The following is a 12,545-nucleotide window of genomic DNA, read 5'->3' as shown; positions in this document are numbered from 1 at the left end:
TATTTGGTCAATACTCACTAATATTAGAATATTAGACATATTAAATCAGGGTAATTTAACTAAAATTTTGTAAAACAATAAATCGTGGGTAAAATTTCGACTTGATCCGAGAATAACTTATAAAATTAACGTCCTTATCAAAGCAGCAGGTGGATTCACGAGTATCAATCTGTATAAAGATCAAATGAGATTGTAGTTAGTTTGGATCACAACTGGAGACCTTGTAAAACTAGAAAAAAACCTATTAAGGGAGTCTTTACTGTACCTCTGCCCAAATAATCTTATAACCATCTTGTCAAGCACATACGGCCTACTTAAACAAAGCACGACAAATATATCCTTCTTACTCCGAGGGTAAGAAAGAAAATCAACAAGGGCAGCACCCCATTTACAGAGCGTTTCATCATCAAAAAAGAGAAGCGAGTTCATGCTTTTTTGTGAAAAAGCATGATGAACCAAGTAGGAGTCTTGAGGTTCATGATTCTGATAGAAAAGACAAGACGAAAACTATGAGAGATAAACTACTGTGAGGCACTCTACTGTATATTAATATATACCGTGTTTCAAAAAGGTATATTGGTTTACCTTGTCAGGAACAACATTTATCTGGATATTTAATACCTCACACACAGATCGGAGAAGAACCTTCTTCCCAGACTGCTCAGGACCCACAATTGCTATGCAACCTCGTAGACCGAGTAGCTCCCTAAGTTTCTTTCTCTCCTTCTCTAAGCCGGATAATAGTAAATTATCCACATCACTCAGAGCCATCTTCTCAACATCCCTCCCAGGACACATCTTATTGACCTAATCCACAGAAGGGTTCCATTCTTATTTCAAATCCTACATAATCACATGATCAATCGAGAGTTTCTACTCGAGAACTAACCTGTCGTTGCTCCATGTATAGAGGGTTTGAAGCTTAAGTGCACGAGAGGGTAACAATGTTACAGAGTATATATACAACAATGTAGTAGGGTTTTAGCTTATACTAATTACATTCATACCCTTATTATATACATATCCTTACACCCTCCCTCAAGATGGAGGGAGAGCTCTCACTCCAATCTTGTAAGTCAAGTTTTCAAACAGTGGTCTCGGTAACGGCTTGGTCAGTGCGTCGGCGAGTTGATCTTTGGTGGAGATGTGCGAGACCCGTAACACTCCTGATTGAATGAACTCTCGTACAAAATGATAGTCTAGAGCAACATGCTTCATCTTTGAGTGGAAGACCGGATTCGCACAGAGGTATGTAGCACCCACATTATTACAGTAGAGAACCGGAGCAACTGGAAGCGACACACCCAGTTCAGTTAGCAACGAGCAAATCCACCGGAGTTCAGATGCGGCATTAGCAACAGCTCGATATTCCGCTTCGGTTGACGATCGTGAGACGCTGCGTTGTTTCTTGGAGGACCAGGAAATGGGACTACCGCCAAAATATATGATGTACGCGTTGGTGGAGGTATAGGTGTTCCTGTCACAACCCCAGTCAGCGTCGGAGAAGGCGTGTATTGTTAACGGAGCATGAGCTTTGAGGAAGATGCCATGAGAACGTGTACCAGCGAGATAACGGAGGATGTGCTTAGCGGCTTGCCAATGTTTGTCCGTGGGCTTATGCATGAACTGGGATAACTTGTTGACTGCAAAAGCGATATCTGGCCGTGTAAAGGAGAGGTACTGTAAGCTGCCGATGACCGCACGATAGTCTTTGGGATCAAGTAATGGTGTGCCGGATTCCAGCGTGAGCTTGGGAGATGTGACCATGGGAGTGAAAACAGGCTTCGCATGAAGCATGTTTGTCTTGTGCAGAAGATCCGTGACGTACTTACATTGCATCAAGTGTAGACCTTGCGAGGAACGTGTGGCTTCAATGCCTAAGAAGTACTTGAGAGGACCAAGGTCTTTCAGCGAGAATCGAGCGGCAAGTGCAACGTTGAACGCTTTGACAAGTGCAGGAGCTCCGGCAATGATGATATCATCCACATACACCAAGACATAAATAAAATCACAGCCGCGGTGGTAAACAAACAAAGAGGTATCTGCAAGAGAATTTTTAAAACCAGCTTGTAAAAGGAAGGTTTTAAGTTCTTGGTACCATGCGCGCAGTGCTTGTTTGAGACCGTATAGTGCCTTGTTGAGACGACAGACATTGTGAGGATGATCTTTGTCAACAAACCCCGGAGGTTGCGTTACATACACCTCATTAGTTAAAGTGCCTTGCAAAAAAGCATTGTTGATATCAACCTGATGAATCTGCCAGTTTTTCTTCACCGCAACTTCAAGAACCATCCTCACCGTTGTTGATTTAATCACCGGACTGAAGGTTTCAGAATAATCCAACCCGTACTGTTGATTGAAACCTCGTGCAACCAGTCTCACCTTATATCTGTCAATCGAACCATCAGCATGATATTTAATTGTAAAAATCCACTTACAAGAGATTACATTCTGATGCGGTGCGGGAGGAACAGAGTCCCATGTTCGATGTTGTAGCTGAGCATTATACTCGTCACACATTGCCTATCTCCAACGCGGATCCTTAAGTGCCTCAGCCACCGTCAAAGGTATATCATGGGAAGGAGAGGATACGTTGGTAGTGAGGTTAAACTTATATTTGGGTTTGACAATGTGATTTTTCGACCGGGTTTGCATGGTGTGCGTGTTTTGTTGTAGAGGCTGTGGTGGAGGTTGTGGTTGAGGAACATGGAGTTGTTGTGGCAGAGCCGGACTAGGATCGGGTGGTGTAGACGAGGGTGATGGTTCGTGATTTGTAGTAGACGAGGGTGATGAGGGTGGTGTAGGTTGTGTTTGTGGTCTTGGGTTTATTGAGTTTGGACTTGGTGGTGGAGTTTGGTGTGGTGATGACTGTCGTGAAACAGAGGAGGATGATGACGGTGACTGAGCACGATTAACTGGAGATCCTGGTGCAGGAGACGGAGATGATGTGTTGCCAGACGAAGACGGTGGAACCGGCAGTGGTGACGGGTGAAGGACCGGTGACGGGGGCTGTTGCGAATGAGCTATAGGTGGCGGCAGAACCGGAATGACCACATTGGGCGAGGACATCACACTATCAGACTTGTTGTGAACGGGTAACGAAGGAGGAACCAGAAACGGGAACTGGTGCTCATCAAATTGAACATGACGCGAGGTGTACATCCTCCGGTTAGGAACATCATAACAGAGATATGCACTTTGGGTAAGAGAATATCCCAAGAACACACACGGTATTGATCGATCATCAAGCTTGTTGGAGGTATAGGGGCGAAGCCATGGGAAGCACAAGCATCGAAACATTCGGAGCTTCAAGTAGTTTGGCTTCTGGTCAAAAAGTTTAACATACGGTGAAACTCCATGCAGTACATCGGAAGGCATGCGATTGATCAAGTATACTGCAGTAGCAAAGGCGTACGGCCAATAGGACTTTGGAACAGCGGCATGACTGAGTAAGGCAAGACCGGTTTCAACGATGTGATGGTGATTGCGTTCGGAGATGCCATTGTGTTCTGGAGTATGTGGTGGAGTGGTGAGATGTGTGATGCCGTGTTCAGCAAGGAATGAACGTAGTGCAACATACTCTCCGCCATTGTTGGTATACAAGGTGGTGATATGACATTGAAACCTCTTTTCAACCAAAGCTTTGAAAGCCACAAACACTTCTTTCACTTGAGATTTCTGTTTTAACGGATAAAGCCAGGTATATCTTGTAAAATGGTCAAGCAACACAAGATAATATTTGAAATTTTCAGTGGAAAGAAGAGGAGATGTCCAAACATCTGAATAAATATACTCAAGGGGGCGAGTAGATGTAATTGTGTTTATGTGGAAAGACAATTTATGACTTTTATTGATAAAACAGTCTGAACAAGAAAACTGTTGTGGTGTTTTTGAAGAAAGAGGCAATGAAAACTGAGACACAATAGTCTTTAAAACAGGTAAAGAAGGGTGGCCGAGACGGTAGTGCCAAGATGAGATATCGGTTCGTGGTTGTGGTGAAGTGGTGAAACTGGTGATGACATTATTGATGACCGGCCACTCATATAGCTCATTCTTAGTTCTGCCTTGGAGTAACCGGGCCCCCGTTTTGAGATCCTTCACCTGAAAATAAGCAGGATAGAAGTGCACCGAGACATTATTAGGGTTACACAACTGGTATACGGAAATGAGATTCTTACAAACATTCGGCACATATAAAACATCAATAAGCTTAAGTGCAAGAGAGGGTAACAATGTTACAGAGTATATATACAACAATGTAGTAGGGTTTTAGCTTATACTAATTACATTCATACCCTTATTATATACATATCCTTACACTCCCCCTCAAGATGGAGGGAGAGCTCTCACTCCAATCTTGTAAGTCAAGTTTTCAAACAGTGGTCTCGGTAACGGCTTGGTCAGTTCGTCGGCAAGTTGATCTTTGGTGGAGATGTGCGAGACCCGTAACACTCCTGATTGAATGAACTCTCGTACAAAATGATAGTCTATAGCAACATGCTTCATCTTTGAGTGGAAGACCGGATTCGCACAGAGGTATGTAGCACCCACATTATCACAGTAGAGAACCGGAGCAACTGGAAGCGACACACCCAGTTCAGTTAGCAACGAGCAAATCCACCGAAGTTCAGATGCAGCATTAGCAACAGCTCGATATTCCGCTTCGGTTGACGATCGTGAGACGCTGCGTTGTTTCTTGGAGGACCAGGAAATGGGACTACCGCCAAAATATATGATGTACGCGTTGGTGGAGGTATAGGTGTTCCTGTCACAACCCCAGTCAGCGTCAGAGAAGGCGTGTATCGTTAACGGAGCATGAGCTTTGAGGAAGATGCCATGAGAACGTGTACCAGCGAGATAACGGAGGATGTGCTTAGCGGCTTGCCAATGTTTGTCCGTGGGCTTATGCATGAACTGGGATAACTTGTTGACTGCAAAAGCGATATCTGGCCGTGTAAAGGAGAGGTACTGTAAGCTGCCGATGACCGCACGATAGTCTTTGGGATCAAGTAATGGTGTGCCGGATTCCAGCGTGAGCTTGGGAGATGTGACCATGGGAGTGAAAACAGGCTTCGCATGAAGCATGTTTGTCTTGTGCAGAAGATCGATGACGTACTTACGTTGCATCAAGTGTAGACCTTGCGAGGAACGTATGGCTTCAATGCCTAAGAAGTACTTGAGAGGACCAAGGTCTTTCAGCGAGAATCGAGCCGCAAGTGCAACGTTGAATGCTTTGACAAGTGCAGGAGCTCCGGCAATGATGATATCATCCACATACACCAAGACATAAATAAAATCACAGCCGCGGTGGTAAACAAACAAAGAGGTATCTGCAAGAGAATTTTTAAAACCAGCTTGTAAAAGGAAGGTTTTAAGTTCTTGGTACCATGCGCGCGGTGCTTGTTTGAGACCATATAGTGCCTTGTTGAGACGACAGACATTGTGAGGATGATCTTTGTCAACAAACCCCGGAGGTTGCGTTACATACACCTCATCAGTTAAAGTGCCTTGCAAAAAAGCATTGTTGATATCAACCTGATGAATCTGCCAGTTTTTCTTCACCGCGACTTCAAGAACCATCCGCACCATTGTTGATTTAATCACCGGACTGAAGGTTACAGAATAATCCAACCCGTACTGTTGATTGAAACCTCGTGCAACCAGTCTCGCCTTATATCTGTCAATCGAACCATCAGCATGATATTTAATTGTAAAAATCCACTTACAAGAGATTACATTCTGATGCGGTGCAGGAGGAACAGAGTCCCATGTTCGATGTTGTAGCTGAGCATTATACTCGTCACACATTTCCTATCTCCAACGCGGATCCTTAAGTGCCTCAGCCACCGTCAAAGGTATATCATGGGAAGGAGAGGATACGTTGGTAGTGAGGTTAAACTTCTGTTTGGGTTTGACAATGTGATTTTTCGACCGGGTTTGCATGGTGTGCGTGTTTTGTTGTAGAGGCTGTGGTGGAGGTTGTGGTTGAGGAACATGGAATTGTTGTGGCAGATCCGGACTAGGATCGGGTGGTGTAGACGAGGGTGATGGTTCGTGATTTGTAGTAGACGAGGGTGATGAGGGTGGTGTAGGTTGTGTTTGTGGTCTTGGGTTTATTGAGTTTGGACTTGGTGGTGGAGTTTGGTGTGGTGATGACTGTCGTGAAACAGAGGAGGATGATGACGGTGACTGAGCACGATTAACTGGAGATCCTGGTGCAGGAGACGGAGATGATGTGTTGCCAGACGAAGACGGTGGAACCGGCAGTGGTGACGGGTGAAGGACCGGTGACGGGGGCTGTTGCGAATGAGCTATAGGTGGCGGCAGAACCGGAATGACCACATTGGGCGAGGTCATCACACTATCAGACTTGTTGTGAACGGGTAACGAAGGAGGAACCAGAAACGGGAACTGGTGCTCATCAAATTGAACATGACGCGAGGTGTACATCCTCCGGTTAGGAACATCATAACAGAGATATGCACTTTGGGTAAGAGAATATCCCAAGAACACACACGGTATTGATCGATCATCAAGCTTGTTGGAGGTATAGGGGCGAAGCCATGGGAAGCACAAGCATCGAAACATTCGGAGCTTCAAGTAGTTTGGCTTCTGGTCAAAAAGTTTAACATACGGTGAAACTCCATGCAGTACATCGGAAGGCATGCGATTGATCAAGTATACTGCAGTAGCAAAGGCGTACGACCAATAGGACTTTGGAACAGCGGCATGACTGAGTAAGGCAAGAGCGGTTTCAACGATGTGACGGTGCTTGCGTTCGGAGATGCCATTGTGTTCTGGAGTATGTGGCGGAGTGGTGAGATGTGTGATGGCGTGTTCAGCTAGGAATGAACGTAGTGCAACATACTCTCCGCCATTGTCGGTATACAAGGTGGTGATATGACATTGAAACCTCTTTTCAACCAAAGCTTTGAAAGCCACAAACACTTCTTTCACTTGAGATTTCTGTTTTAACGGATAAAGCCAGGTATATCTTGTAAAATGGTCAACCAACACAAGATAATATTTGAAATTTTCAGTGGAAAGAAGAGGAGATGTCCAAACATCTGAATAAATATACTCAAGAGGGCGAGTAGATGTAATTGTGTTTATTAGAAAAGGCAATTTATCTTTTATTGATAAAACAGTCTGAACAAGAAAACTGTTGTGGTGTTTTTGAAGAAAGAGGCAATGAAAACTGAGACACAATAGTCTTTAAAACTGGTAAAGAAGGGTGGCCGAGACGGTAGTGCCAAGATGAGATATCGGTTCGTGGTTGCGGTGAAGTGGTGAAACTGGTGATGACATTATCGATGACCGGCCACTCATATAGCTCATTCTTAGTTCTGCCTTGGAGTAACCGAGCCCCGTTTTGAGATCCTTCACCTGAAAATAAGCAGGATAGAAGTACACCGAGACATTATTAGCGTTACACAACCGGTATACAGAAATGAGATTCTTACAAACATTCGGCACATATAAAAACATCAATAAGCTTAAGTGCACGAGAGGGTGTAGGAAGTAACGCTGAACCAGTTTGCGAGATAGGAATACCGGAGCCATCGGCGATAGTAACCTCTTCCCCACCGGTGTAAGGCTGATGCATGGAGAGATTTGCTAAGTCAGATGTAAGATGGTGTGTCGCACCGGAGTCCATGATCCAGTTAGCCGGATTGTAAGAGGGAGTCATCGCAACATTCGCACGAGGCTGCCATGGTTGCATCGGAGACTGTGGAGGACCACCAGAGTACGCGGGAGACATGCCTGGTGCCATCGGATAGCCACCACCAGCGGGAAGCTGTGAACAACGACGGGCGCTGTGTCCAAAAACGCCACACAACTGACATCTCCCTTGGTAGCCACGGCCCATGCCACGAGAGTCATTACGTGAGTAATGATTTTGTTGGCCACGAGAGTTATGACGGTTCTGGTTGCGTGACTGCGAAGGTTTGTAGGAGACGGTGTTGGCGGTGGTTGGAACCGAGGACGAGGGAACCGCAGACTGGAGTTTGAGCTCCTCATTGATGAGTTTCTCGTTCACCTCCGTGATCGTCGGAGCCGTATCACGTCCCTCAATTTGGTCGATGACACGTTTGTAGTCTTCAGAGAGACCACCGAGGATGTAGTCGATCTGGTCCTCATGAGCGATCGGACTTTCAAGCAGCGCAAGCTTACTGAAACGAATGGTGAAGCCTTGGACATATTCTTCAATAGATTTGTTACCTTTCTTCCAGTGTGTGAGTTGATCACGAATCTGTTTGATATGAGTACGACTAGGCTTGGCGTAGGTGTCTTTAAGTGTAACCCAAATGTCATGAGAGGTCGAGGCTTTTGACAAGAGGGGTTGAACGGATACGGTGATCGTACCTAGGAGACCAGAGTAGATGAGCCGGTCCTGTCGCTTCCAATGTTTGAAGGCAGGATTTGGCGTCGAGACACCAGCCGTGGTAAGAGTAGCATCGGGGGAAGAAACCGAGCCATCAAGATAGCCAGCAACATCATAGCCATCGAGTAGAGCGTGGATCTGACGACTTCACATCAGAAAATTGGTTGCGGTGAGTTTAGTCACATTTGACATGTTGACATTCACGAGAGCGGTTTCCACCGAAGAAACAACAACCTCATTGGGAGCAGCCATGATTGATAAGGAGAGGAAGGTAAGAAAAAGAAGAAGAAGAAGAAGAAGAAGATGGCGGCTGTAAAAAAAAAAAAAAAAAATTAGGTCTTTGAGATCTTTTTCCTCTCTGATACCATATAGAGGGAAGCTGAAAAAATATTATGGTAACAATGTTACAGAGTATATATACAACAATGTAGTAGGGTTTTAGCTTATACTAATTACATTCATACCCTTATTATATACATATCCTTACACCATGGGTGTATGTTGTAAATGAAGCAGAGGCTTCCGTCTAGCTTGAGCCAACAACTTGTATTTCCTTTGAAGAACACAGATTGGCCTCTGGAACCGAAGTGAGGCTTGATAAGGGTTACAGCAAATGAGGTCCCCTGACCTTCGGACCTGATCAAGTTCTTTACTCGACCATGGCTGGAAAAGAAGATAAAGAAAGAGACGCTAAAAGTCTGGAAACTTAACAAACAAGTCCAAAGTCTTGAACATGAAAACGATGCATCACATACGTTTCTTGAGAGCTCATCAATCTTGGCTTTGCACTCGGAAGGAGTGCGTTTGCAGGAGAATGTCGAATAACTCAGACATACGAATGAGGATCCATCATTATAACCCTTAACCAAAAAAAAAAAAGACACATACTCACAAAAGTATATGTGTTGATGTAATATGATTGGCGTGGGGTTTTTGGTGTCTTAATACAAATTCTGAACAGAGATTACATTCTTTTTTTTATATATAAATTTTTATTTTAATCTTTTTTTTTTTTATCCTTCGATTATGCAAATTCTGAAAAGAGATGACGTTACCTTATCTTCCACTTTTTTATTTACTAGGTTATTAACCCGCGCATAACGCGGATATATCTATAAGAATTGATTCAAAATATTTTTGGGTCGGGATACATTCTCACAAAAGTTCTATAATGATTTTATTTTATTTTCTTAACTCAAATTTTTTTTAATATTTTGAATATCATTTCTGTTATTTAAAAAAGAAATAAAAAGTAAAAATTATATTAGTAAAAAATTGTTTTATAAATATGTTGGTAATAATAATAAGTTTTTTACAAATGGCGAAGAAACATTTTTAGTTTCAAATATTTCAGATAATTATTCAAGATTTTTTGAAAAATGTCTCTTTCCCCATTTCTCTTTTCAGAACAGTCTCTTCCTTAAAAACAAAAAATTTGAAAATGCCTTTAAAAATTCTAAGATCTAACCAAATACTGTAACCTCATAAAAATATACAAAAACTACATTTATATTTGTATAAAATATTATACATAATTTTTAAACCTTATTAATCATACACATATTATCTTGTCATCTCTGTACCATTTATTTATGTTTTTTGGTCTTTAAATTATTTTGAATATTTTAAATGATAATATGTTTTGTGTGATTAATAATATTTATTGAAAATTTAAAATTTATGTTTATATGTCTACTTATTGTTAATAATTTGAATTCCTTGAATTTTAAAATTAACATGGCAAATAGTTCAGTTCAAATACACAATTAGAAGAAACTCTAACACAACTTTTAGATTTTTACAACATTGATCAAAATAACATCTTTTGTTTCACAGCTCTCCATAGTTTTAAATACTTTGGATAACCGGTGAAGATATTTTGTCATAAATTAATTTTTTTTGTATGAGGACTAACTTTCACTAACTTTCACAATTTTTTTCTTGAGATCTGTCATTCTTTATTTATTTTTGCAAACACTCATTGTTTTACTCTCTATTCTCTATTCCCATTAGCTAGCACATCTACCATTCACAAACTTAGACGGACTCTTTTGGCTATGGTCTCACCAAAATAATAAACAAATTAAAATACCTCAGTTTCTTCTGTCGAACATTGTTTTAATGGTTTAGTGCGTATATGGTGACCAGTTCAAGGTCATGTCATAATGGGGATGATAAGCAAACATGTTCTCATCCTTTGTTCCTCCTCGTCGTTCTTGGTTAATACAAAAAATAATCATAATCACATGATTAGCAAGTATGATTCGTTAATACCAAAAAAATATACAAAATGTAAACCCTATTGAAATAAACAAATGTATAAACACACCAAAACAAAAACAGAATCATCAATACCTTATCGATTTTTTGTTTGGTTCCTTTATATTATTGTTCACACAATATCAAAATTTTAAATTATATATGTCGACTCGTAGATTCAGTCTTATTCACAGAATTAACATCATTGGTTTTGGCTAAAACTCACATGATCTGAAACCTAAACATAAATCAAAATAAGAAAAATCAATTAAAATATATCTAGATTGATTCATAGTAAAATAATAAGAGCTCTTGAAAAATTAAATAAGACAAAGAATACAACATCGACATAAAATAATAATAAATCATAACACATAATAAGAAATTAAACTATAAAAGAACCAAAAACAATATAAAAAACCATAATATCAACACTATCTAATTAACCTAATGAAAATTTGATATGTCCTGCATTGTAATACAGATTAAGAAATTTTTAAAAAATTAGTAAATTTTTATATATTTAAAAAAAAAAATCAGAGACATAAAATATAAAAATATTGTAAATACATGCTTACTTGTATTTATCAAATCTTTCTTGGAAGAGACTATACCAATTAACATTAGCTTACTTGTAGGGGAAGTAAGATTTGATGTATCAGTTTCCGGTGATGGCTTCAAAGGTGAAGAGATTTGTGGCAGCTTCTTCAGTGTAACGATGAAGAAACCATTAAAATACAAAGAAATCTCCATATTTTAAGGCACCAATTTACGTTGTTGTTTCAACAAACCCTAACCTGCAAAACACCATTAATATTTTTATAGAACTATCGAGCCAAAATATAACAATGGAATATCAAAAAACTCATATGATCAAAACTATTTATTTGGCGAATTGATAATAATGTGACCAAGGATCTATATTTATAGCTACAAATATTTAGGGTAAACCATCATAATTCTTTGATAAAAATTTACTATGTAAAATTGGAAAATTTCTCTAAACAAACTCGCAATATATTTTAAGAGTTAAAAATGTATATTGGCAGTATATTTTAAGAGTTAAAAATGTATATTTTATAAAATATTTTTCTTTTTATTAATAACTTTGTATTAAACGTATTAAATTTAACAATATTGATCAATGATATGGTAAAAAATGTTAAATAGTGAATTGTCCGATCCCGATTGGTCGTTCTAAATCATATGTGGACGTCTTAAGAAGTTTATAGCTCCTATTTAGTATAATTTATTATAGATGATTGTTTTCTTCAAATCTAATACATCCGACTTAGTTCGAATTTCAAATCGCGGGGTTGTACAAAAAAGAAGAAGAATAAAAGAATATGATTTGAGCGAGTTGATCATTGGTATAACGAGAAGTTGTCCAAAGAGAAAGAAGGACAATATGTTTGGGGAAGAAGTGGGAACTTTCATTAGTTATTATTTCCGCATCTCAAGGGCTCTCGATCAAGTCATTTCGAACAAGTTACACACCATTGCATGTATGTACATGTACATGTGTATGTTACGGCATACGTTTTGTGTGTACGCATCTCACCCTTATCAGTTCGAGAGGAGAATATTAGTTCTTGAAAAATGTTTGATAAATAAATAACCCAAAAAACCGAATAAACTGATAAAACCAAACCCCGCCCCAAAGTCTTTCCTCCGTTACATATACTCATATTTGAGATGTGATAACAATTTTCAATTTAATTTTTTTTTCTGATAGGTGAAGATTTAGAATCAGATGGATGATGAAATTTCTGAATTGAAGTCGGACTGGAACATCCTTACCATCAACTTTCCACCGAAAACAGTCATCGTTGGAATCAGAATGTAATTGACTTGTCCATCCGAGTAATAAAGTCTGATTTGTAAATATTCATAACCAGCT

This window comes from Camelina sativa, chromosome 5 (assembly GCF_030686135.1).
Source record: "Camelina sativa cultivar CO46 ecotype springtype chromosome 5, ASM3068613v1".
Lineage (NCBI taxonomy): Eukaryota > Viridiplantae > Streptophyta > Magnoliopsida > Brassicales > Brassicaceae > Camelina > Camelina sativa.
Note: the sequence above shows the minus strand (reverse complement) of the source record.